At 37.5% G+C, this 25,344-nt stretch overlaps 1 protein-coding gene and 1 pseudogene across 3 annotated transcripts in view; one reads left to right on the forward strand and one right to left on the reverse strand.

Annotated features, from left to right (window-relative positions):
- The window catches only part of GRID2 (glutamate ionotropic receptor delta type subunit 2), a 1,644,075-nt gene that overhangs the window by 456,651 nt on the left and 1,162,080 nt on the right, over positions 1–25,344 (reverse strand). The window lies entirely within an intron of this gene.
- On the forward strand, positions 12,371–12,906 carry LOC113894758 (annotated as a pseudogene).

The raw sequence follows: 25,344 nt of genomic DNA on the forward strand, positions 1-25,344 counted from the left end.
TTTTAAAACTCTTTCAGAAATTGCAAAGGAGCACTTCCAAACTCATTCTATGAGGCAACCATCACCCTAATACCAAAACCAGACAAATACAACACAAAAAGAGAAAACCACAGGCCAATATCACTGATGAACATAGATGCAAAAATCCTCAACAAAATTTTACCAAACAGAATTCAGCAACACATCAAAAAGTTCACACATCATGATCAAGGTGGGTTTATTCCTGGAATGCAAGGATTCTTCAGTATACGCAAATCAATCAATGTGATACATCATATTAACAAACTGAAAGATAAAAAACATGATCATCTCAATAGATGCAGAAAAAGCCTTTGACAAAATTCAGCACCCATTTACGATGAAAACTCTTCAAAAAATGGGCATAGAATGAAGCTACCTCAACATATTAAAAGCCATATATGAAAAGACTATAGCAAACATTATTCTCAATGGTGAAAAACTGGAAGCATTCCCCCAAAGATCAGGAACAAGACAAGGGTGTCCACTTTCCCCACTATTATTCAACATATTTCTGGAAATCCTAGCTACAGCAATCAGAGAAGAAAAAGAAATAAAAAGAATCCAGATCAGAAAAGAAGAAGTAAAACTCTGTTTGCAGATGACATGATACTGTATATAGAAAACTCTAAAGATAGTATCAGAAAATTACTAGAGGTAATCAGTGAATTTAGCAAAGTTTCAGGATTCATAATCAATACACAGAAATCAATTGCATTTCTATATTCTAACAATGAATAATCAGAAAGAGAAATTAAGGATTCAATCCCATTCACTATTACAACAAATAGAATTAAATATCTAGGAATAAACTTACCCAAGGAGACAAAAGAACTGTACCCAGAAAATTATAAGACACTAATGAAAGAAATCAAAGACTACATAAACATTCCATGTTCCTGGGTAGAAAGAATCAATGCTGTGAAAATGACTGTACTACCAAAGGCAATGTACAGATTCAATGCAATCTTTTTCAAATTCCAATGACATTTTTCGGAGAACTAGAACAAAAAATTTCACAATTCATATGGAAACACAAAAGACTCTGAATAGCCAAAGCAGTCTTGAGAAAGAAGAATGGAATTGGAGGAATCAACCTTCCTGACTTTAGATTATACTACAAAGCTATAGTCATCCAGACAGTATGGTACTGGCACAAAAATAGAAATATAGACCGATGGAACAAGATAGAAAGTCCAGAAATAATCCCATGCACCTATGGGCATCTTATTTTTGACAAAGGAGGTAATATACAATGGGGCAAAGACAGCCTCTTCAATAAATGGTGCAGGGAGAACTTGATGGCTACATGTAAAAGAATGAAATTAGAACACTTCCTAATACCATACACAAGGATAAACTCAAAATGGATTAAACACCTAAATGTAAGACCAAAAACTATAAAACTCTTAGAGGAAAACACAGGCAGAACACTTGATGACATAAATCAAAGCAAGATCCTCCATGACCCACCTCCTGCTGCTGCTGCTGCTGCTGCTAAGTCACTTCAATCATGTCCGACTCTGTGCAACCCCACAGACGGCAGCCCACCAGGCTCCACCATCCCTGGGATTCTCCAGGCTAGAACACTGGAGTGGGTTGCCATTTCCTTCTCCAATGCATGAAAGTGAAAAGTGAAAGTGAAGTCGCTCAGTCGTGTCCGACTCTTAGCGACCCCATGGACTGCAGCCTACCAGGCTCCTCCATCCATGGGATTTTCCAGGCACGAGTAATGGAGTGGGTTGCCATTGCCTTCTCCATGACCCACCTCCTAGAGTAACAGAAATAAAAACAAAAGTAAATAAGTTGGACCTGATTAAGCTTAAAAGCTTTTGCACAGCAAAGGAAACTATAAGCAAGGTGAAAAGACAACCCTCAGAATGGGAGAAAATAATAGCATAAAACAACTGACAAAGGATTGATTTCCAAAATACACAAGCAGCTCATATACTCAATACCAGAAGAACAAACAACCCAATCAAAAAGTGTGAAGAAGACCTAAACAGATATTTCTCAAAGAAGACATACAGATGGCTAACAAACACATGAAAAGATGCTCAACATCACTCATTATTAGAGAAATGCAAATCAGAACTACAATGAGATATCAGCTCACACAGGTCAGAATAGCCATCATCAAAAAGTCTACAAACAATAAATGGGGGAGAGGGTGTGGAGAAAAGGGAACACTCTTGCACTGTTGGTGGGAATGCAAATCAATACAGCCACTAGGAAAGACGGTATGGAAATTCCTTTAAAAACTAGGAATAAAACCACCATATGACCCAGCACTCCTAGGTTTCCCAGGTTTCCCTGAGGAAACCAAAACTGAAAAGACATATATGTCCCATTGTTCATTGCAGAGCTATTTACAATAGGTAGAATGGAAGCAAACTAGATGTCCATTGATAAATGAATGGATAAAGAAGTAGTGGTACAGGGGGGAGGAGCCAAGATGGCGGAGGAGTAGGACGGGGAGAACACTTTCTCCCCCACAAATTCATCAAAAGAGCATTTAAACGTCGAGTAAATTCCACAAAACAACTTCTGAATGCCGGCAGAGGACATCAGGCACCCAGAAAAGCAACCCAACTCTTCGAAAGGAGGTAGGAAAAAATATTAAAAACAAAAAAAAAGAGACAAAAGAGGGAGGGACGGAGTTCCGTCCCGGGAAGGGAATCTTAAAAAGAGAGAAGTTTCCAAACATCAGGAAACCTTCTCACTGCCGAATCTGTGCCGAGCTTTGGAAGCACAGAGGGCAACATAACAGGGAGAAGAAATAAATAAACAATTTAAAACTCACAGATTGCGAGCCCTACAGTAACTCCCCCAGCAGAGAAGCAGCGCAGACGCCTGCATCCGCCATTAGCAAGCCGGGGCTGGGCAGGGAGGCGCGGCGTGGGCTGCATCGCTGAGAGTAAGAATCTGGCCTGAATACCCTGAGCGCTATCTGAGCGAAATAATTTGGGCTAGCAAACCAGACTGTGGGATACCTACCACGCGAAAAGCCAGCCCTAACCTAAGACCGCCAGGCCCGCGCACGAAACAAAGGACTGAACAGAGATAGCTGGCTGCAGACCTTCCCCCTCCGGTGACAGGCAGCCAGAGCCGGAAGGGGGCAATCGCAGCCCCAGAGAGACATTATCTATAAAATTGTAAGCCGGCTTCTTTGCTAACTAAAACTTCTTGGGGGTCTGGACGGTCAACATCTGCCTGAGAAGGTGCGCCGGTTTTACATCCAGATAACCGAGTGGCGGGGAGGCGATAAGTCGCAGCATTGGCGCTCGCCTGGGAAGAGCAAATTGGCGCTCGGACCTGGGAAGAGCACAAAACGCAGGCCCAACTGAGTCTGTGCCTCTGAGGACTACCCGAGTGCCTGAACCTGAGCGGCTTGGACCTGGGAGGTGCATGCAGCCCAGGGCCAGCCTCGGATTGTTCCCGGCGGAACAACCTAGAGTCCGAGCAGTGTGGACAGGGAGGCTACACGCGCCGTGAGCGGGGGCAGACCCAGGGTGGCTGAGGCACTGCGAGCCCACGCCAGTGTTATTTGTTTGCAGCATCCCTCCCTTCCTCCCCACAGCACGACTGAACAAGTAAGCCTAAAAAAAAAAAAAAAAAAAAAAAGTGTCCTCCACCGTGCCCTTTGAGTCAGGGCGGAAACCAGATACTGAAGAGACTAGCAAACAGAAGAAGATATAACAGAGGGAAACGCCTTGGAAGCTACAGGCAATAGATCAAAACCCTGTGGTTACTACGGACTACATAGGAAGGGGCCTATAGATCTTGAGAAATATAAATCTGACCAAGGAACTAGCCAAAAATGAACTGAACCCACAACACCCACAAAAAAAAAAAACAAAAAAGTCCTAGATATATTTTTATTATTTTTACAATCATTCTTTCTTTTTTTTTTTAATTAAAAAAAAAAAATTTAAGTCCTCTATTGTTCCTTTAATTTTCACTTTTATAACCTATTACTTTGCAAAAAAAAAAAAAGACCCTATTTTTTTCTTCTTCAGCAAACTTCATATATATATATTTTATAATTTTTTGACCTTGGTTTTTTTTTTTTTTTTTGGTCTTTGTTTTTTTCTTCTTTTCTTTAACATTGTATTTTTGAAATTCCAAACTCTACTCTAGATTTTTAATTTTCGCTTTTTGGTATATGTTATCAATTTTGTACCTATAGTTTTTTTTTATATAATTTCTGTGACTTTTTTTTTTTTTCTTCTTCTCTGTTTCTTTCTCTTCTTCTTTTATATAACATTGTATATCTGAAATTCCAAACTTTACTCTAGATTTTTAATTTATGCTTTTTGGTATTTGATATCAATTTTGTACCTGTATTTTCTTTATAATTTTTGTGACATTGTTCGTATTTGTTTGTTTGTTTTCTCTCTTTATTTTTCTTCTTTTTTTTTTTTTTAACATTGTATTTTTGAAATTCCAAACTCTACTCTAGATTTTTAATTTTTGCTTTCTGGTATTAGTTATCAATTTTGTACCTGTACTTTCTTTATAATTTTCGCGACCTTGTTTGTTTTTGTTTGTTCGTTTTTTCTCTCTTTCTTTTCCTTCTTCTTTTCTTTAACATCGTATTTTTGAAATTCCAAACTCTACTCTAGATTTTTAATTTTCGCTTTCTGGTATTAGTTATCAATTTTGTACCTGTACTTTCTTTATAATTTTCGCAACCTTGTTTGTTTTTGTTTGTTCGTTCTTTCTCTCTTTCTTTTCCTTCTTCTTTTCTTTAACGTCGTATTTTTGAAATTCCAAACTCTACTCTAGATTTTTAATTTTTGCTTTTATGTATTTGTTACCAATTTTGTACCTTTAAGGACCCAATCTTCAGGACCCATTTTTCACTAGGGAGTGAGATTACTGGCTTGACTGCTCTCTCTCCCTTTGGACCCTCCTTTTTCTCCACCAGGTCGCCTGTGTCTCCTCCCTAACCCCTCTCTACTCTACCCAACTCTGTGAATTTCTGTGTGTTCCAGTCGGTGGAGAACACTTAGGGAACTGATTACTGGCTGGATCTGTCTCCCTCCTTTTCATTCCCCCCTTTTATCCTTCTGGCCACCTCAGTTACCTTCCTCCTTCTCTTCTCTGTATAACCCCGTGAACATCTCTGAGTGGTCCAGTTGTGGAGTGCACATAAGGAAGTGACTACTGGCTAGCCCACTCTCTCCACTATTGATTCACCTCATCTCATTTGGGTCACCTCTAACTCCCTCCTCCCTCTTCTCTTCTCCATGTAACCCTGTGAACCTCTCTGAGTGACCCTCACTGTAGAGAAACTTATCATCTTTAATGTAGATGTTTTATCAATGGTGTTATATAGAAGGAGAAGTTTTGAAACTACTGTAAAAATAAGACCGATAATCGGAAGCAGGAGACTTAAGTCCAAACCCTGACTCCAGGGAACTCCTGACTCCAAGGAACATTCATTGACAGGAGCTCATCAAATGCCTCCATACCGACACTGAAACCAAGCACCACACAAGGGCCAATAAGTTCCAGGGCAAGACATACCAAGCAAATTCTCCAGCAACAAAGGAACACAGCCCTGAGCTTCAAGATACAGGCTGCCCAAAGTCACCCCAAAACTATAGACATCTCATAACTCATTACTGGACATTTCATTGCACTCCAGAGAGAAGAAATACAGCTCCACCCACCAGAACACCGACACAAGCTTCCCTAACCAGGAAACCTTGACAAGCCACCTGTACAAACCCACACACAGTGAGGAAAAGCCACAATAAAGAGAACTCCACAGACTGCCAGAATACAGAAAGGACACCCCAAACTCAGCAATTTAAACAAGATGAAGAGACAGAGGAATACTCAGCAGATAAAGGAACAGGATAAATGCCCACCAAACCAAACAAAAGAGGAAGAGATAGGGAATCTACCTGATAAAGAATTCCGAATAATGATAGTGAAATTGATCCAAAATCTTGAAACTAAAATGGAATCACAGATAAATAGCCTGGAGACAAGGATTGAGAAGATGCAAGAAAGGTTTAACAAGGACCTAGAAGAAATAAAAAAGAGTCAATATATAATGAATAATGCAATAAGTGAAATTAAAAACACTCTGGAGGCAACAAATAGTAGAATAACAGAGGCAGAAGACAGGATTAGTGAATTAGAAGATAGAATGGTAGAAATAAATGAATCAGAGAGGATAAAAGAACAACGAATTAAAAGAAATGAGGACAATCTCAGAGACCTCCAGGACAATATTAAACGCTACAACATTCAAATCATAGGGGTTCCAGAAGAAGAAGACAAAAAGAAAGACCATGAGAAAATACTTGAGGAGATAATAGTGGAAAACTTCCCTAAAATGGGGAAGGAAATAATCACCCAAGTCCAAGAAACCCAGAGAGTACCAAACAGGATAAACCCAAGGAGAAACACCCCAAGACACATATTAATCAAATTAACAAAGATCAAACACAAAGAACAAATATTAAAAGCAGCAAGGGAAAAACAACAAATAACACACAAGGGAATTCCCATAAGGATAACAGCTGATCTTTCAATAGAAACTCTTCAAGCCAGGAGGGAATGGCAAGAAATACTTAAAATGATGAAAGAAAATAACCTACAGCCCAGATTATTGTACCCAGCAAGGATCTCATTCAAGTATGAAGGAGAAATCAAAAGCTTTTCAGACAAGCAAAAGCTGAGAGAATTCTGCACCACCAAACCAGCTCTCCAACAAATACTAAAGGATATTCTCTAGACAGGAAACACAAAAACGGTGTATAAACTCGAACCCAAAACAATAAAGTAAATGGCAACGGGAACATACTTATCAGTAATTACCTTAAATGTAAATGGGTTGAATGCCCCAACCAAAAGACAAAGACTGGCTGAATGGATACAAAAACAAGACCCCAACATATGTTGTCTACAAGAGACCCACCTCAAAACAGGGGACACATACAGACTGAAAGTGAAGGGCTGGAAAAAGATTTTCCATGCAAATAGGGACCAAAAGAAAGCAGGAGTAGCAATACTCATATCAGATAAAATAGACTTTAAAACAAAGGCTGTGAAAAGAGACAAAGAAGGTCACTACATAATGATCAAAGGATCAATCCAAGAAGAAGATATAACAATTATAAATATATATGCACCCAACACGGGAGCACCACAGTACGTAAGACAAATGCTAACAAGTATGAAAGGAGAAATTAACAATAACACAATAATAGTGGGAGACTTTAATACCCCACTTACACCTATGGATAGATCAACTAAACAGAAAATTAACAAGGAAACACAAACTTTAAACGATACAATAGACCAGTTAGACCTAATTGATATCTATAGGTCATTTCATCCCAAAACAATGAATTTCACCTTTTTCTCAAGCGCACATGGAACCTTCTCCAGGATAGATCACATGCTGGGCCATAAAGCTAGCCTTGGTAAATTCAAAAAAATAGAAATCATTCCAAGCATTTTTTCTGACCACAATGCAGTAAGATTAGATCTCAATTACAGGAGAAAAACTATTAAAAATTCCAACATATGGAGGCTGAACAACACGCTGCTGAATAACCAACAAATCACAGAAGAAATCAAAAAAGAAATCAAAATTTGCATAGAAACGAATGAAAATGAAAACACAACAACCCAAAACCTGTGGGACACGGTAAAAGCAGTCCTAAGGGGAAAGTTCATAGCAATACAGGCACACCTCAAGAAACAAGAAAAAAGTCAAATAAATAACCTAACTCTACACCTAAAGCAACTAGAAAAGGAAGAAATGAAGAACCCCAGGGTTAGTAGAAGGAAAGAAATCTTAAAAATTAGAGCAGAAATAAATGCAAAAGAAACAAAAGAGACCATAGCAAAAATCAATAAAACCAAAAGCTGGTTCTTTGAAAGGATAAATAAAATTGACAAACCATTAGCCAGACTCATCAAGAAACAAAGGGAGAAAAATCAAATCAACAAAATTAGAAACGAAAATGGAGAGATCACAACAGACAACACAGAAATACAAAGGATCATAAGAGACTACTATCAACAATTATATGCCAATAAAATGGACAACGTGGAAGAAATGGACAAATTCTTAGAAAAGTACAACTTTCCAAAACTGGACCAGGAAGAAATAGAAAATCTTAACAGACCCATCACAAGCACGGAAATTGAAACTGTAATCAAAAATCTTCCAGCAAACAAAAGCCCCGGTCCAGACGGCTTCACAGCTGAATTCTACCAAAAATTTAGAGAAGAGCTGACACCTATCCTGCTCAAACTCTTCCAGAAAATTGCAGAGGAAGGTAAACTTCCAAACTCATTCTATGAGGCCACCATCACCCTAATACCAAAACCTGACAAAGATCCCACAAAAAAAGAAAACTACAGGCCAATATCACTGATGAACATAGATGCAAAAATCCTTAACAAAATTCTAGCAATCAGAATCCAACAACACATTAAAAAGATCATACACCATGATCAAGTGGGCTTTATCCCAGGGATGCAAGGATTCTTCAATATCCGCAAATCAATCAATGTAATACACCACATTAACAAATTGAAAAATAAAAACCATATGATTATCTCAATAGATGCAGAGAAAGCCTTTGACAAAATTCAACATCCATTTATGATAAAAACTCTCCAGAAAGCAGGAATAGAAGGAACATACCTCAACATAATAAAAGCTATATATGACAAACCCACAGCAAACATTATCCTCAATGGTGAAAAATTGAAAGCATTTCCTCTAAAGTCAGGAACAAGACAAGGGTGCCCACTTTCACCATTACTATTCAACATAGTTTTGGAAGTTTTGGCCACAGCAATCAGAGCAGAAAAAGAAATAAAAGGAATCCAAATTGGAAAAGAAGAAGTAAAACTCTCACTATTTGCAGATGACATGATCCTGTACATAGAAAACCCTAAAGAATCCACCAGAAAATTACTAGAAATAATCAATGACTACAGTAAAGTTGCAGGATATAAAATCAACACACAGAAATCCCTTGCATTCCTATACACTAATAATGAGAAAACAGAAAGAGAAATTAAGGAAACAATTCCATTCACCATTGCAACGGAAAGAATAAAATACTTAGGAATATATCTACCTAAAGAAACTAAAGACCTATATATAGAAAACTATAAAACACTGGTGAAAGAAATCAAAGAGGACACTAATAGATGGAGAAATATACCATGTTCATGGATTGGAAGAATCAATATAGTGAAAATGAGTATACTACCCAAAGCAATTTATAGATTCAACGCAATCCCTATCAAGTTACCAACAGTATTCTTCACAGAGCTAGAACAAATAATTTCACAATTTGTATGGAAATACAAAAAACCTCGAATAGCCAAAGCGATCTTGAGAAAGAAGAATGGAACTGGAGGAATCAACCTCCTACCTGACTTCAGGCTCTACTACAAAGCCACAGTTATCAAGACAGTATGGTACTGGCACAAAGACAGAAATATTGATCAATGGAATAAAATAGAAAGCCCAGAGATAAATCCACGCACATATGGACACCTTATCTTCGACAAAGGAGGCAAGAATATACAATGGATTAAAGACAATCTCTTTAACAAGTGGTGCTGGGAAATCTGGTCAACCACTTGTAAAAGAATGAAACTGGACCACTTTCTAACACCATACACAAAAATAAACTCAAAATGGATTAAAGATCTAAACGTAAGACCAGAAACTATAAAACTCCTAGAGGAGAACATAGGCAAAACACTCTCCGACATACATCACAGCAGGATCCTCTATGACCCACCTCCCAGAATATTGGAAATAAAAGCAAAAATAAACAAATGGGACCTAATTAACCTTAAAAGCTTCTGCACATCAAAGGAAACCATTAGCAAGGTGAAAAGACAGCCTTCAGAATGGGAGAAAATAATAGCAAATGAAGCAACGGACAAACAACTAATCTCAAAAATATACAAGCAACTCCTACAGCTCAACTCCAGAAAAATAAACGACCCAATCAAAAAATGGGCCAAAGAACTAAATAGACATTTCTCCAAAAAAGACATACAGATGGCTAACAAACACATGAAAAGATGCTCAACATCACTCATTATCAGAGAAATGCAAATCAAAACCACTATGAGGTACCATTTCACACCAGTCAGAATGGCTGCGATCCAAAAGTCTACAAATAATAAATGCTGGAGAGGGTGTGGAGAAAAGGGAACCCTTTTACACTGTTGGTGGGAATGCAAACTAGTACAGCCACTATGGAGAACAGTGTGGAGATTCCTCAAAAAACTGGAAATAGAACTGCCTTATGATCCAGCAACCCCACTGCTGGGCATACACACTGAGGAAACCAGAAGGGAAAGAGACACGTGTACCCCAATGTTCATCGCAGCACTGTTTATAATAGCCAAGACATGGAAGCAACCTAGATGTCCATCAGCAGATGAATGGATAAGAAAGCTGTGGTACATATACACAATGGAGTATTACTCAGCCATTAAAAAGAATACATTTGAATCAGTTCTAATTAGGTGGATGAAACTGGAGCCTATTATACAGAGTGAAGTAAGCCAGAAGGAAAAACATAAATACAGTATACTAACGCATATATATGGAATTTAGAAAGATGGTAACAATAACCCGGTGTACGAGACAGCAAAAGAGACACTGATGTATAGAACAGTCTTATGGACTCTGTGGGAGAGGGAGAGGGTGGGAAGATTTGGGAGAATGGCAATGAAACATGTAAAATATCATGTAGGAACGAGTTGCCAGTCCAGGTTCGATGCATGATGCTGGATGCTGGGGGCTGGTGCACTGGGACGGCCCAGAGGGATGGTATGGGGAGGGAGGAGGGAGGAGGGTTCGGGATGGGGAGCACATGTATACCTGTGGCGGATTCATTTTGATATTTGGCAAAACTAATACAATTATGTAAAGTTTAAAAATAAAATAAAATTAGAGAAAAAAAAAAAAAAAAGAAGTAGTGGTACATATACCCAATGGACTATTACTCAGCCATAAAAAGGAACACACTTGAGTTAGTTCTAATGAGGTGGATGAACCTAGAGCCTATTATACAGAGTGAAGTAAGTCAGAAAGAGAAAGATAAATATCATATTCTAACACATATATATGGAATCTAGAAAAATGGTACTGAAGAATTTATTTTCAGGGCAGCAATGGAGAAACAGACATAAAGAATAGACTCATGGACATGGGGAGAGGGAAAACAACCAAACACTATGATGTGCTGTGGTATATAAAAGCAATATATATCTAAATGTAATAAAGAAAATGTTCCCTACTGTGATTCATATAGACATTTCTACATGCACTTTCAACTTTGTAGTGACTGAAACACTTTCAAAATTGTCTATGATTTGCAAAATAAGGCAGATTAGATCATGATTTGTTTTCTGTAGCTGCCATAATAAATTACCACAATTTCAGCAGTTTAAACAGCATAAATTTGTTCTCTCACAGTTCTAGAGAATAGATCTGAAATCAAGATGTTGTCAGGGCTCTGTTTTCTCCAAAGCATCTAGATGAGAATCTTTCCTTGCCTTTTCCAGTTTCTGGTGGGTCCGGGCAGTCCTCAGCTTGTGGCTGAGAAATTCCAATCTCTGTCTCTTAGGTCTTTACACAGCCACTCCGACTTTGTCCTTTTCTGTCTTAAATCTTCCACCATCTTTCTAAGGATATTTACGGTCTGCCTGGATAATCTACGGTGATTTCATTTTGAAGTCCTTATATTAGTTATATGTGCAAAGGCCTTTCTCCCAAATAAGCTCACATTCACAGGTTTCAGGGGTTAGTTCATGGACATTTTTTTTTTTTGGCAGGGGTATAGGGGATGACCATTCAGTCAGTACAGACCATAGTTCATAAATCCTCATTTTAGTATCAAGGTTTTTTGTTGTTGTTTAGTTTTGGAGATTTTTGGCTGATTGCTTTAAATTTCCTCAAATTAGAATCAAGAAAGCACTTACCAAATAATGATGAGTTTGCTCTTGCCACACATCTCAAACAAGACTCCTGTAGTACTTATTATCTGGGCTAATTAACCTAATTTTTAGTCACTGACCTACTTATTTCCCCCAGCAGAACCATCTTTTTTACTTATAATACCTGCAGCACTTTTGTATTACTAACATACAATATATAGCCAATAAATGGCTTTGATCCAAATATTTGTTTCTTTATCCTCAATACATTGCACTTGGTTTAATAAATGTATGGGCAAAGCAGGAGAAACCTCCACTGACTTTGGTCATGGCCCACTCCTACAATGTTCCCTCTCCTTGCCCTCAGGGGATCACTAGGCACCATGCCTCTAATGTAAAAAAAATGAGAAAGAAACAGAAAGAACAGGGTAAAAAATTCAAAGAGGCAGAATCTGAAGAATTTGTAGTAGAAAAAGAACTAGACTGACATGTAGTAAATGGGAAGGTGAGGTATTTCCTGAAATGGAAGAGATTAACAGATACAGACAATCCTTTAGAGCTGGAAGAAAATTTAGATTGTCCAGAGTTAATTGAAGCATTTCTTAATTCTCAAAAAGCTGGTAAAGAAAAAGATGGTACAAAAAGAAAATATCTGATAGTGAACCTGGTGATAGCAAATCATAGAAGAAAAGAGATCCTGCTTGAGCAAGAAGTTTTACCAGAGGTCCTGATCCAGAATAAATAATAGGTGCCGCAGACAGCAGTGGAGAATTTAATCGTTTTCATGAATGGAAAAATTCATATGAGATGGAATTGGTGCTGGCAACAGAGACGAATATGAAGTGTCCTCAAATTGTAATTGCTTTTCTTTGAAGACTGACTAAGCATTTTTGTCCAGAAGATAAATACCTACATTCTAAAGAAAATCAAGTTTGATATGCTCATTTTGAAGTAGTATTGGGGAAGTTGTTGGGTTTTTGTTTGTTTTTGCATCTGTACCACTTGTTACTTTATATAAATAAAACATTTCTGTAGTTGCTTCCTTTAGCAGAAATGAACATTTGATACCATAGTATATTATTTCTTCTGCATTAGAGTAGAACTTTTCTAAATGTTGGGGAAAATCTTCACAGTCATTACTCAATCAGGATTTACAATTTGCATTTACTCATATATGCCTAACCTGGAGGAGGGCATGGCAACCCACTTCAGTATTCTTGCCTGGAGAATCCCATGGACAGAGGAGTCTGGTGGGCTACAGTCCATAGGTCACAAAGAGTCAGACACGACTGAAGCGACTGAGCACATAATATGCCTAAGGACCATGCTGGGCTTTTCATATGTGTATACATAAAATACATATATAAATAGTTTGGGGGTTTTGTTGTTCTTTAAATATGTCTGTTGTTGTTTAGTCACTAAGTCATGTCCCATTCTTTTGTGACCTCATGGACTGTAGACCTCCAGGCTCCTCTGTCCATGGGATTTCCCAGGCAAGAATACTGGAGTGGGTTGCCAACTCATGTCTCCTGCATTGGCAGGCAAATTCTTTACCTCTGAGCTCCTAGGAAGCCCTTAAATATGTTTCAGTTCAGTTCAGTTCAGTCGTGTCCAACTCTTTGCAATCGCATGAATCGCAGCACGCCAGGCCTCCCTGTCCATCATCAACTCCTGGAGTTCACTCAGACTCACGTCCATCCAGTCAGTGATGCCATCCAGCCATCTCATCCTCTGTCGTCCCCTTCTCCTCCTGCCCCCAATCCCTCCCAGCATCAGAGTCTTTTCCAATGAGTCAGCTCTTCGCATGAGGTGGCCAAAGTACTGGAGTTTCAGCTTTAGCATCATTCCTTCCAAAGAACTCCCAGGGCTGATCTCCTTTAGAATGTACTGGTTGGATCTCCTTGCGGTCCAAGGGACTCTCAAGAGTCTTCTCCAACACCACAGTTCAAAAGCATCAATTCTTCAGCGCTCAGCTTTCTTCACAGTCCAACTCTCACATCCATACACGACCACTGGAAAAACCATAGCCTTGACTAGACGGACCTTTGCTGGCAAAGTAATGTCTCTGCTTTTGAATATGCTATCTAGGTTGGTCATAACTTTCCTTCCAAGGAGTAAGCATCTTTTAATTTCATGGGTGCAGTCACCATATGCAGTGATTTTGGAGCCCCCCAAAATAAAGTCTGACAGTGTTTCCACTGTTTCCCCATCTATTTCCCATGAAGTGATGGGACTGGATGCCATGATCCTCGTTTTCTGAATGTTGAGCTTTAAGCCAACTTTTTCACTCTCCACTAAATATGTTTACTAAAACAAAAACAGCCATTAACAACCATGGATAAGCCCATATTTCTGGGATTCCATCATTTTGAGGAATATAAGAAGTCACTTCAAGTTAAAGAGAAAATTTTTTGAAGTCTTAATCTTTCATGTTAAATAATTTTATAGTTAATTAGACAAGGTAATGCAAACTATTTAAGTTGGAGGATGTTTTAAAGCAGCCCTATCAGAATCTGCATCCATATCTTCAGTCATCCAAATGGAATTTTATATGCAAAGCCCCTGAAAGGAAAATTTTATCACTATCAACAACCTTCTCATTCAAATGAAAAAGCTAGAAAAATTCTGGTATGTTTTAATCAGCCAAAGAAGCCTTAGTTAAATGGACATTCAGAGGTTCCTTAGGAAAAACCATTCTTTTATAAGAAGTTGAATTCACTGTGCTTTATTTACTGAAAGGTTGTGATACATGTAATGTCTCAAACTTGTTCATGGAAACCTAATCAGATGGTCAGATATGTTGACATTTTAGGATCTGTAGGAATAAATGTGTGAACAAATTTTTCTAATCTAAACTTGACCTGCATGTTTTGTCAAACTTTACCCGAACCCATTTCACATATGGACTCGATCTCAGTATTTTCGGTTACTGGGTTCAGCAGAAGTCAGGAAAAACAATAACTTTGTAGTAATCAGAATGTTATTAACTGTATATTATTCACTTTATAGTAGATACAGGTGAATAGTGGTCAAATATATCCCTTTAAAAAACAGATGTATGAATGGACTTATTCTTCCTTAGACATTCCCAGATGCATTTCATATATACTTTTATATATACTATGGAGAAAAACAGTAGAAAAATATCGTTCACTTCTTTAATCTATGTTTGGCTTTTTAAAGCCAGTTATAAAAATAAGAAGGGAAAGGATAAGCTATGTGTGATTAACTGCTGTCAGACATAGGTACTAAAATCAAAGTGAGTAAAAAGCACATGCAACTCAAATATTTTTGAATAACTTTTATATTCTGTATTTTTATCACTATGTCAATGCAGTCAATGTTTTGGTTGATCTTCAATCCTTTTATATTTAAATATATAATATGTCTTATTTATAACAGCAAGTAAAAAGAATAAACTTTCAATGAACATTGGTTATTTATGTTATGTGCACTGAAAAACTTTCTGCTGCTGCTGCTGCAGCTAAGTCGCTTCAGTCGTGTCTGACTCTGTGGGACCCTAAAGATGGCAGCCCATTAGGCTCCCCTGTCCCTGGGATTCTCCAGGCAAGAACACTGGAGTGGGTGAAAAACTTTCTAGGACAACATAATTTTTCCATAGGTTTGCCTACTGTACACTCTATGTGAAGGTTATTATATTATTTAATATATCTTTCCTTAATGTAAAAAATCAATGTTTCATGTGCCCTATGAATAATAAGGTCACAAGTTATTGAGGATGAAATTGTTAATCAATCTCATTCTTCTGTACATAGTAGGAATTATTCAGGAGATAACAGAGAAAATTTTTGCAAAGAGATCCTCTATTCAACTAAGGAAATGATTTTCAGCTGGGAGCATATTCTCCCAGAAAAAAACAAATTGTAACCTTTCTCTAAAGTCAAAGCATAATGGAGTACCAGGTACATAAAGGCTTCAAGCCAAAGAATAACAACACTTGGTTAGTATCAGAAAATTTGGGGGGGCGGGGAAGGAATATAGACAGACTAAAACTGAGATTATTCTCCTAGATAGACCTTTCTGAAACATATCTCTGGTTCTTTATTAAAAGTGCATTTAAAAATTAGTACCAGAATCCTAACACATGCCTTTGTGAATTTTTTGAACCATATAGTAAAATGTATAAAATTTTATTATACTAAAGTAATAAAATCCAGAGTAAATGAATCTGGAGGAATCTGATCAACTTATAGTAACAATTATGGAACCCTTAATAGAAAAATATATAAGAACTTTCCTTCATATGATGTTGCTTTAAAAGGTTTATTTTTAAGGAATACTGACTCAGTGATTATTCTGAGTATTTCTGTATAATCCTTTGCTGAAATTGGAGATGTTAGCCACTTTTGTTTGAGTGAAAACAATTTTGGGGATTTATTAAAATCTCAATTTAATTTAAACAAGTATTAATTTGGTTAAAGTAAAAAAATCATCTCTGGATTTAAAAATATTAGATTGTCTTTGAAACATAGTATAAATAAAATAGTCAGGCTTAAAGTTCTCTCCTAGATATAATTTTGAGAAAAAAAAATTTATAACCGTCATTGTATCTATCATTTATGGAGGGCTTACTGTGTATCTGAAACTGATAAGCATTGCATTTACATCCATTATTTCATCTAATCTTAATCACAAAGTTTTCTGAGCTTTAATTTATTAAGTTAAACCTTATAAAATTACTAAAATTTTATAATTTTGACCTGAACATTGAAACTACATATTCTGTAATAAAAATATAGAGATAGAATAATTTTGTTTTAGAGTACATTCTTGTTCATTTAATATGTAAGAAATCAGAAAATCCCTTTTTTTTTTTTTCTTCTAGAATCCTTTTTAAATGCAATGCTACCATGGAAAGTAAAATAGAAACTATGGATTTGGACGTTAATTTTGGTTCTGATAAAGCTATTTTCCAACCCAGGGGGGAAAGATTCTTGAAACACTTCAAATATCACCCCAGTCCTCAAAAGTGTTATTACAGTATCTTATGCAGTCAAGCTAACAGCTGGATTGGACATATTTTGAAGTGTATTTGGGACAGGAGGGCATAAAATGACAAGCACCACTGTGTGAAGTCTAAATTTATTGAGCTGAACATTATCAGAGAAACATCTGGGCAGGTTACCACAGGTGACTAAAATATTGTGCTAATGAGGGTAGCATCAAAGCTTAACGCTCGTATAAGGTAGTTTGCTCAGAGAGCAGAAACACTTTCCTCCAACCAGAGCTTGTTCTCCGAACCTCAGCTAGCTCTCCAATGCACATAATTAACCTTGCAGGGAAAGCTCAGGAGACAGACAGATTGATTCACCAAAATGCATCATTACAATAGGAAAAACAACTAAAAAGATGTACCAAATACCACTTTGTGATCATCTGCTAAATTAAAAATGCCAGTATAAAACTTTACAACTTTTTATTATAAAAAATTTTAAATATACATGGACAGAATTTAATCATGAATCTAAATATTCATCACTCTGCTTAAGCAATTATCAATGCATTTTTCCAAGCTGTTTATTTATACTCCTATTCCTTTTTGCCACCATCCCTATCTAATTTATTTTGAAATAAATGCCAGATATTATATAATTTTATTTCTAATTATCTCAGTAAATATCTCTCAGTATTAAGAGGTATTAAAAAACACAATCATGATGTCATTATCATGCTCCCTAAAATTTACAATTTCTTAAAATTATCAAATATGTTTGTATTCCAGTTGTCCTAATTCAAATTAGGATCCATATTTCACAATAGTTAATATGTCACCCTGCTTATTTAACTTATATGCAGAGTACATCATGAGAAATGCTGGACTGGAAGAAGCACAAGCTGGAATCAAGATTGCCGGGAGAAATATCAATAACCTCAGATATGCAGACACCACCATTATGGCAGAAAGTGAAGAGGAACTGAAAAGCCTCTTGATGAAAGTAAAAGAGGAGAGTGAAAAAGTTGGCTTAAAGCTCAACATTCAGAAAACGAGGATCATGGCATCTGGTCCCATCACTTCATGGGAAATAGATGGTGAAACAGTGGAAACAGTGTCAGACTTTATTTTTCTGGGCTCCAAAATCACTGCAGATGGTGACTGCAGCCATGAAATTAAAAGACGCTTACTCCTTGGAAGGAAAGTTATGACCAACCTAGATAGCATATTCAAAAGCAGAGACATTACTTTGCCAACAAAAGTTCGTCTAGTCAAGGCTATGGTTTTTCCAGTGGCCATGTATGGATGTGAGAGTTGGACTGTGAAGAAAGCTGAGTGCTGAAGAATTGATGCTTTTGAACTGTGGTGTTGGAGAAGACTCTTGAGAGTCCCTTGGACTGCAAGGAGATCCAACCAGTCCATTCTGAAGGAGATCAGCCCTGGGATTTCATTGGAAGGAATGATGCTAAAGCTGAAACTCCAGTACTTTGGCCACATCATGCGAAGAGTTGACTCATTGGAAAAGACTCTGATGCTGGGAGGGATTGGGGGCAGGAGGAGAAGGGGACGACAGAGGATGAGATGGCTGGATGGCATCACTGACTCGATGGACGTGAGTCTGGGTGAACTCCGGGAGCTGGTGATGGACAGGGAGGCCTGGCGTGCTGCGATTCATGGGGTCGCAAAGAGTTGGACATGACTGAGTGACTGAACTGAACTGAACTGAATATGTCTCTTGAGTCTTTTTATTTAAAGATTCTCCATTGTCTACCTTCATCTCTTCCTATAATCCAAGCATCAAAGAAAAACAAATTATATCTTCTGTAGTTTTCTAAGGTCTGGATTGTGATGAATCCTTCCGCATGACTTAACATGTCCCTTTGCCCACTGTATTTTGTGTAAATTGGTAAACCTATATAGCTGATCTAATTTATATAATATTTGGCAAGAATCTGGTGTGTGTACCTTAAACATCAACAACCTCAGATATACAGATGATACCACTTTAATAGGCAGAAAGTGAAGAGGAACTAAAGAGTGTCTTGATGAATGTGAAAGAGGACAGTGAAAAAGCTGGCTTGAAACTCAACAGTCAAAAAATGAAGATTATGGCATCTGGTTCTATCACTTGATGGCAAATAGATAGAGAAAATGTGTAAACAGTGTCAGATTTCATTTTCTTGGGCTTCAAAATCAATGCGAATGGTGACTGCAGTCTCCGGATTAAAAGATGCTTGCTCCTTGGAAGAATAGCTATGACAAACCTAGAAAGCACATTAAAAAGCAGAGACACCACTTTGCCAACAAAGGTCCATATAGTCAAAGCTATAATTTTTCTAGTAGTCATGTATGGATGTGAGAGTCGAACTATAAAGAAGGATGAGCACTGAAGAATTGATGCTTTTGAACTGTGGTGTTGGAGAAGACTATTGAGAGTCCCTTGGATGGCAAGTAGATCAAGCCAGTCAATCCTAAGGAAATCAATCCTGAATATTCATTGGAAGGACTGATGCTGAAGCTGAAGCTCTAATACCATGGCCACCTGATACAAACAGCCAACTCTTAGGAAAAGACCCTGATACTGGGAAAGTTTGAAGGCAGGAGGAGAAAGCAACAACAGAGGATGAGATGGTTGGATGTCATTACTGACTCAATGGACATGAATTTGAGCAAACTCAAGGAGACAGTGAAGGACAGAGAAGCCTGGCGTGCTGCAGTTCATGGGGTCACAAAGAGACAGACATGGCTTAGAGACTAAACTACAACAACAGCTTTAAATAGAAGCCACATACCCTCCATCTCCTTCTCTCTTAGTGATACTGTCAACTACTACGTTCATTTATTATGTTCATTAGTGTTATGTTGCCCTGAAATTCATATATTGAAGCCCTAATCCCCAGGACTTCAGAATGTGACTGTATTTCAAGAAAGGGCCTCCAAAAGAGGTAATTCAAGTTAAATGAGGTCACATGAGTTGTTCCTAATCTAATCATACTGGTGTAATCATGGGTAGAGGATGTGAGAGTATACAGAGAGACACCAGGGATACAAGCACTAGGAGGAAAGACCACCTAAGGACAGAGTGAGAAGGTGGCCATCTGCAAGCAAAGGAGAGAGGGCTCAGAAGAAAGTGAACCTGCTGACACCTTGAATTTGGACTTCCAGCCTCCAGAACTGTGAGCAAATAAACTGTTGAAGCCACCCAGAGTGTGGTGCTTTCTTACAGTAGCCTTAGAGAACTAATAAATTAGTAATGACAAAATGCCAAAGTTTAAATTATATCATTTCTTCTTAGATATGAGGAATATTTGAGGAAAAACCCCTATTTTTCTTCATTCATTATTTAGTTAGCCTGAAGTAGGTTTTGTCTTCACACACACACACAAATAAATTGGCTCATTAGCACCCTTTAAAGAGGAATATATCATTATAACTTATGATTTAAACACATTTGGTGGTGAAATAATAAGTGCTCTGGCGTTCTGCCCTAAAATCAAGCCTGGGGAAACTGCAGAGTGAAACATAGATTCCAGAAACCTATATAACAGCACTGTGGGGCTCTCCTGGGAAGGGGAAGCATATACTGAAGTGTTGTATCTGGAACATATGTAGTTGCAGCCTAGGGATAGGGCAACTAAAACCAACAATGAAATAGATCAAAGTGTTTTAAATTCAGCTCATGCCTTTTCCATGTGTTGACCTGGAATACCATTGCCTAGTTCTTCCTTGCAGAAATCTGATGCAGTTACCCACAGCACAAATCAATTTATTGGGAGTGGGTCAGTGCAAAGAATAGCAGAACAGAACAAAAGTTTTGCTGGGATATGGAATTGAAAAATGCAGATACCGGTTGACCAGCTTTACACACTACTTAGCCCACTCTTTCCCCCTCTAGACCTCCCAGTTCAGTTCAGTTGCTCACTCGTGTCCAACTCTTTGCCCCCCCCATGAACCACAGCACGCCAGGCCTCCCTGTCCATCACCAACTCCTGGAGTCCACCTAAACCCATGTCCATTGAGTCAGTAATGCCATCCAGACTGTAAATGGCTTCAGATTTGACCTTCTTTTCAAGCTAACATTATCTTGCCACAATTTCATGATGTAATCAGAAGGCATACTCTTGGGTCAGATACTATCTCCCATAGCAATAGCAGTATCTTCATTGGCACCTATTCCTCAAGTTCCAGGTCCTATAGAAGGGTTCAAAGAGGGCCAGGTGATGCCTACAAAAGCAGTATGTTGCCTTACAAGAGAGAAACCCTGAGCTTAGGGAACCCAAATCTTTTACAACTAGCAATAAACTTGCCTGCCATTTGCTTCTGAAGGAGATATTATTTTATTATACTGGACAGCAAACAAATCTGACCTTTGCTTTGGAGAAAGACACTATTTCTATCTTCCAAGGCTGTTCACTATACAAACATTTTTGAAAGAATAATTTAAAGACAGTCAGTGCCTCAGTTAATAACAGTTGCAAAAACCCTAGAGGCTCGTGAAAACCTGTCTTTCAACATACACAATGTGAAGCTTAAAGTAGAAGAATTTTGTTCCAGTATTTATAAGAGGGATATTCTGGGAGATAAACTATCAAAAAACTAAAGTTATTGATATACACATAGTGTGATATACACACACACACACACGCACGCGCACACACACACACACACAATTTATTTGTGACCAGAATGAAAACCACCTGTTTCTGGATTAATCTCCAGGGATGCATATAGGGAGGGCATCATGAGCGATTTCAACTGGCTGACTCTTTAACTGACAAGGAAAGGTAAAATCATGTATTTATTCCAAAATTAAACACAGAAAATTGAAATATTATCTGGAAAAACTCAAATCATTAGTTAGGGCATACTAACCAAATAAATATTGACCCAGCTATATTTGCACCCCTGTTTTAGGTTAGGTACAGTTTCTGACCATACTATTTTCTCAGCTTACACACTTTTTTTTTTTTTTTTTTACAGATTGATTGATAACATGCAGGGTTATTAAGCATGAAACAACTAGCACACTTGCGCACTCTTGCTATTCCTGTTTCCACACATGTGGCCCACTGTTACCCTGCATCGATTCTGAAATGGTGATGTGATTTAATCAAAATATGCTGCAATGATTGGAACCTGAACTTGAAAAGATAATATGACATATTATTGCCTTCCTTAGGCACAAAGAAAAACAGATTAAAAATGATATAATTTAAAATGAATTTTCTTCATCTACATGACAACATCTGTTGGAATTATAATGCCGTAACTTGACAGTGCAATCTAACTGTCCCAAGTATTTAAGTGGAAAGTGACATATAATAAATGCATGGTGGATTTTAAACCAAGAATTGGCATGGAAACAACAGCTTGCCACTTAGGACAATACATGAGAGCGTGAAACTATTCTAATAAGCTTCTGTAGTATATCTAATTCTTTGAAAACCAAGCTATTGTTTCAAGCATTTCTAAATCTATTTCCTTTCAAATATTTTTATTATTTAAAAACAACAAACATTTGTTAAATGCTCTCATAGCCTTCCCCAATTGACATTCGTTATTTCAATTACAGAACAAAAGAATAATTTTAGTGACCATTTTCTCAATTTTCCCAAGATTGGTACATGCTATCACTGGCACCAGTCAAGACTCACAGAAGAGAAGTTAGTTAATTATATCCAATGGATGCTTTAGTATTAAGCCTAATTCTCTGTGTCAGCAACACTGCTAAGGTTAACTACTGCGGTGAAGATTCACGTAGAGAAGATTTCATACTCTTTCTGTCAATTAAGATTCTGGGGAAATAACAAGATCCATTAGTGAAGAAAAAGGCCCTAGAGAGTACAAAGATATATAAGACATAGTTCCTGTCCAGAGTTTATAACATCTTATTGGTGAGATGATAATGAGTATAAGTCAACAAATCACATTCTATGTACCTGCACCATATACTGATAAAAATAAATGATTACTGCATTATAATATGAAGAGATTAAATAGAAAGTCACATTACCATTTGCCAGCATAGAAATGACATTAAAGAAAGAAAAGGTTTTATCTAGGTTGTGGGGGCGGGAGGGGGAATCTTAGTAAAGAGGTGTTATTTGAACTACAAGTATAGAATGAATAAGAACAAAAGATATCAGAAAATTCTATGTTGAAACATAGCAGAAGCAAAACCCCAAGTTTACATGTGATAAATATTAGCAAGTTCCAAGCTAAAGAAGGGATTAAAGAGATAATAAATGGTTCCTGTGGGGAAATGATGGAAAACAAGGTTAAATGCAGAAGGTAGGAAAGATTATTCAGGACTCTGAAGGCTAGGAGATGGGTTTAAGGCGAGGTTAGAAAGAGTGAATCTTTTCAAGTGGACACTCATGTGTCCACCACCAAGCCTAATAAGGATTATGATGGCTTTTTGGGGGGCTGGGTAATAATACAGGTGCTCAAAAGAGTATTATCTATTTACATACTATATACCTATCAAATTATCAGTACTGGCTGGGAGTTGCAATTGTTCAGTCACTAAGTTGTGCCTGACTCTGCAATCCCGTGGACTGCAGCACGTCAAGCTTTCCTTCCTTCACTATCTTTCAGAGTTTGCTCAAACTTACGTCCTTTGAGTCAGTGATACTATCCAACCATCCCCTCCTCTGTTGCCCCCTTCTCCTCAGTCTTTCCCATCATCAGAGTCTTTCCCAGCATCAGGGTCTTTTCCATTGAGTCCGCTCTTCACATCAGGTGGCCAAAGTACTGGAGCTTCCACTTGCTTCAGAGTTAGTCCTTCCAATGAATATCCAGGACTGATTTCCTTTAGGATTGACCGGCTTGATCTCCTTGCTCTCCATGGGGCCCTCCATATTTTAAACATATTTTCATAATTATCTTACAAACTGGGCATTGTTAGTGAGGCTTTCAAAGGTTACTGCCTTCCTCTGCTCATAATACAGGTATGTATTATCTACCATTATATCACAGAAAAGTGCATCTGATTCCAATGCTATTTAAGCAAACAATATCCATGATGAAAACAATATTTATGGAAAATTAGTTTGGAAACAGAGTGGAAAATGCAATGAAGGAAGAACATACTACAGGCACAAATTGTCTCATTTAAGAGACAATTAAATGAATTTTCCATCAATGATGAAGCCCCAAAGAGAAGACAAAATGAAAGGGAAATCAATTGATTAAATAATTAAGATTTAGAGAATAATGGAGAAAAGGTGGATATGTAATCATGGGATGTAACTGAAGATAGACCAACAAGGAAAAATTTGCAATCAGGCTAGTGGAATACAAGAAGAGGTCAGGAAAATAACAAAAATACTTTTTATAATAATTCTCATTGTCAAATGTGCATGCATAGCTCCATTTTTCTGGAAAGTTTTCCTCTCAGTCTTTTCCAGTTGCCACATTCTTAAAGACAAATTCAAAATTAATTTCCTTGTATAAAATACTCTTTAATATTTTCTGAAAGATGAATCAGTCCTGAGACCTTTCACATTTATATATTGCTATTTTATCATGTTACATTGTATTGTTACCATGGTTACTTGTGTTTCTTTAACAGTGTACAATGATGGTAGTGAAGGCAGGGATCCTTTGTTATATTTATATTAGAACACAAAGTATATGGGCTTCCCTGGTGGCTCAGTGGTAAAGAATTTTCCTGCCAATACAGGAGACGCATGTTCGATCCCTGGAATGGGAAGATCCCCTGGAGTAGGAAATGCCAACCCATTCCAGTACTCTTGCCTGGAAAATCCCATGGACAGAGGAGCATGGTGGGCTCTTCCATGGGGTGGCAAAGAGTTGGACATGACTAAGTGACTGAACAATATTCTTGACAAATATGATGCTTTAGTGCCTTTGATATTAAAGATAGCTATTTAAAAATTATTTTGAAATTATCTGGCTTTATCTAGTATCAATAATGCTTTGTACTTGAATGCTTTCTGAATAAACAATCCAGTGTGTCTTTCTATTTAATAGTAGGAGATAGAGCACACCGACGTCCTGGTTCTGGATGCATTTTGCTTAATTCTGTAACTATATTTATGATTATAAAACAAATACAGGTAAGTCATGTCATTTAAATGTGCCAAAGGCTTTCATTTAAATTAATGTAGTTCATAAGAGGTTTATGAGCATCTACTGTGTGTCAAGAACCATGCACACAAATGACAGTAAAAAGATAGATAGGATCCAGTCTGCCTTCAAGGAAGTCAGAGTCTAAAAGATAAATCACACGAGACAAATCATTAAACAAAATATGACACACACAGTAATAGAGTTCCATATAAAAGACACGAAGATAAAGAGTATGGATCAGGGAGAACAGAAGAGAAAATGTAATATTTGACTTGTGCCTTAATATCCATGCAGAAAATTTTAAAGTAGAAAAGAGAGGGAAGAAC

Source organism: Bos indicus x Bos taurus, chromosome 6, assembly GCF_003369695.1.
Source record: "Bos indicus x Bos taurus breed Angus x Brahman F1 hybrid chromosome 6, Bos_hybrid_MaternalHap_v2.0, whole genome shotgun sequence".
In the NCBI taxonomy this organism is placed as follows: Eukaryota; Metazoa; Chordata; class Mammalia; order Artiodactyla; family Bovidae; genus Bos; species Bos indicus x Bos taurus.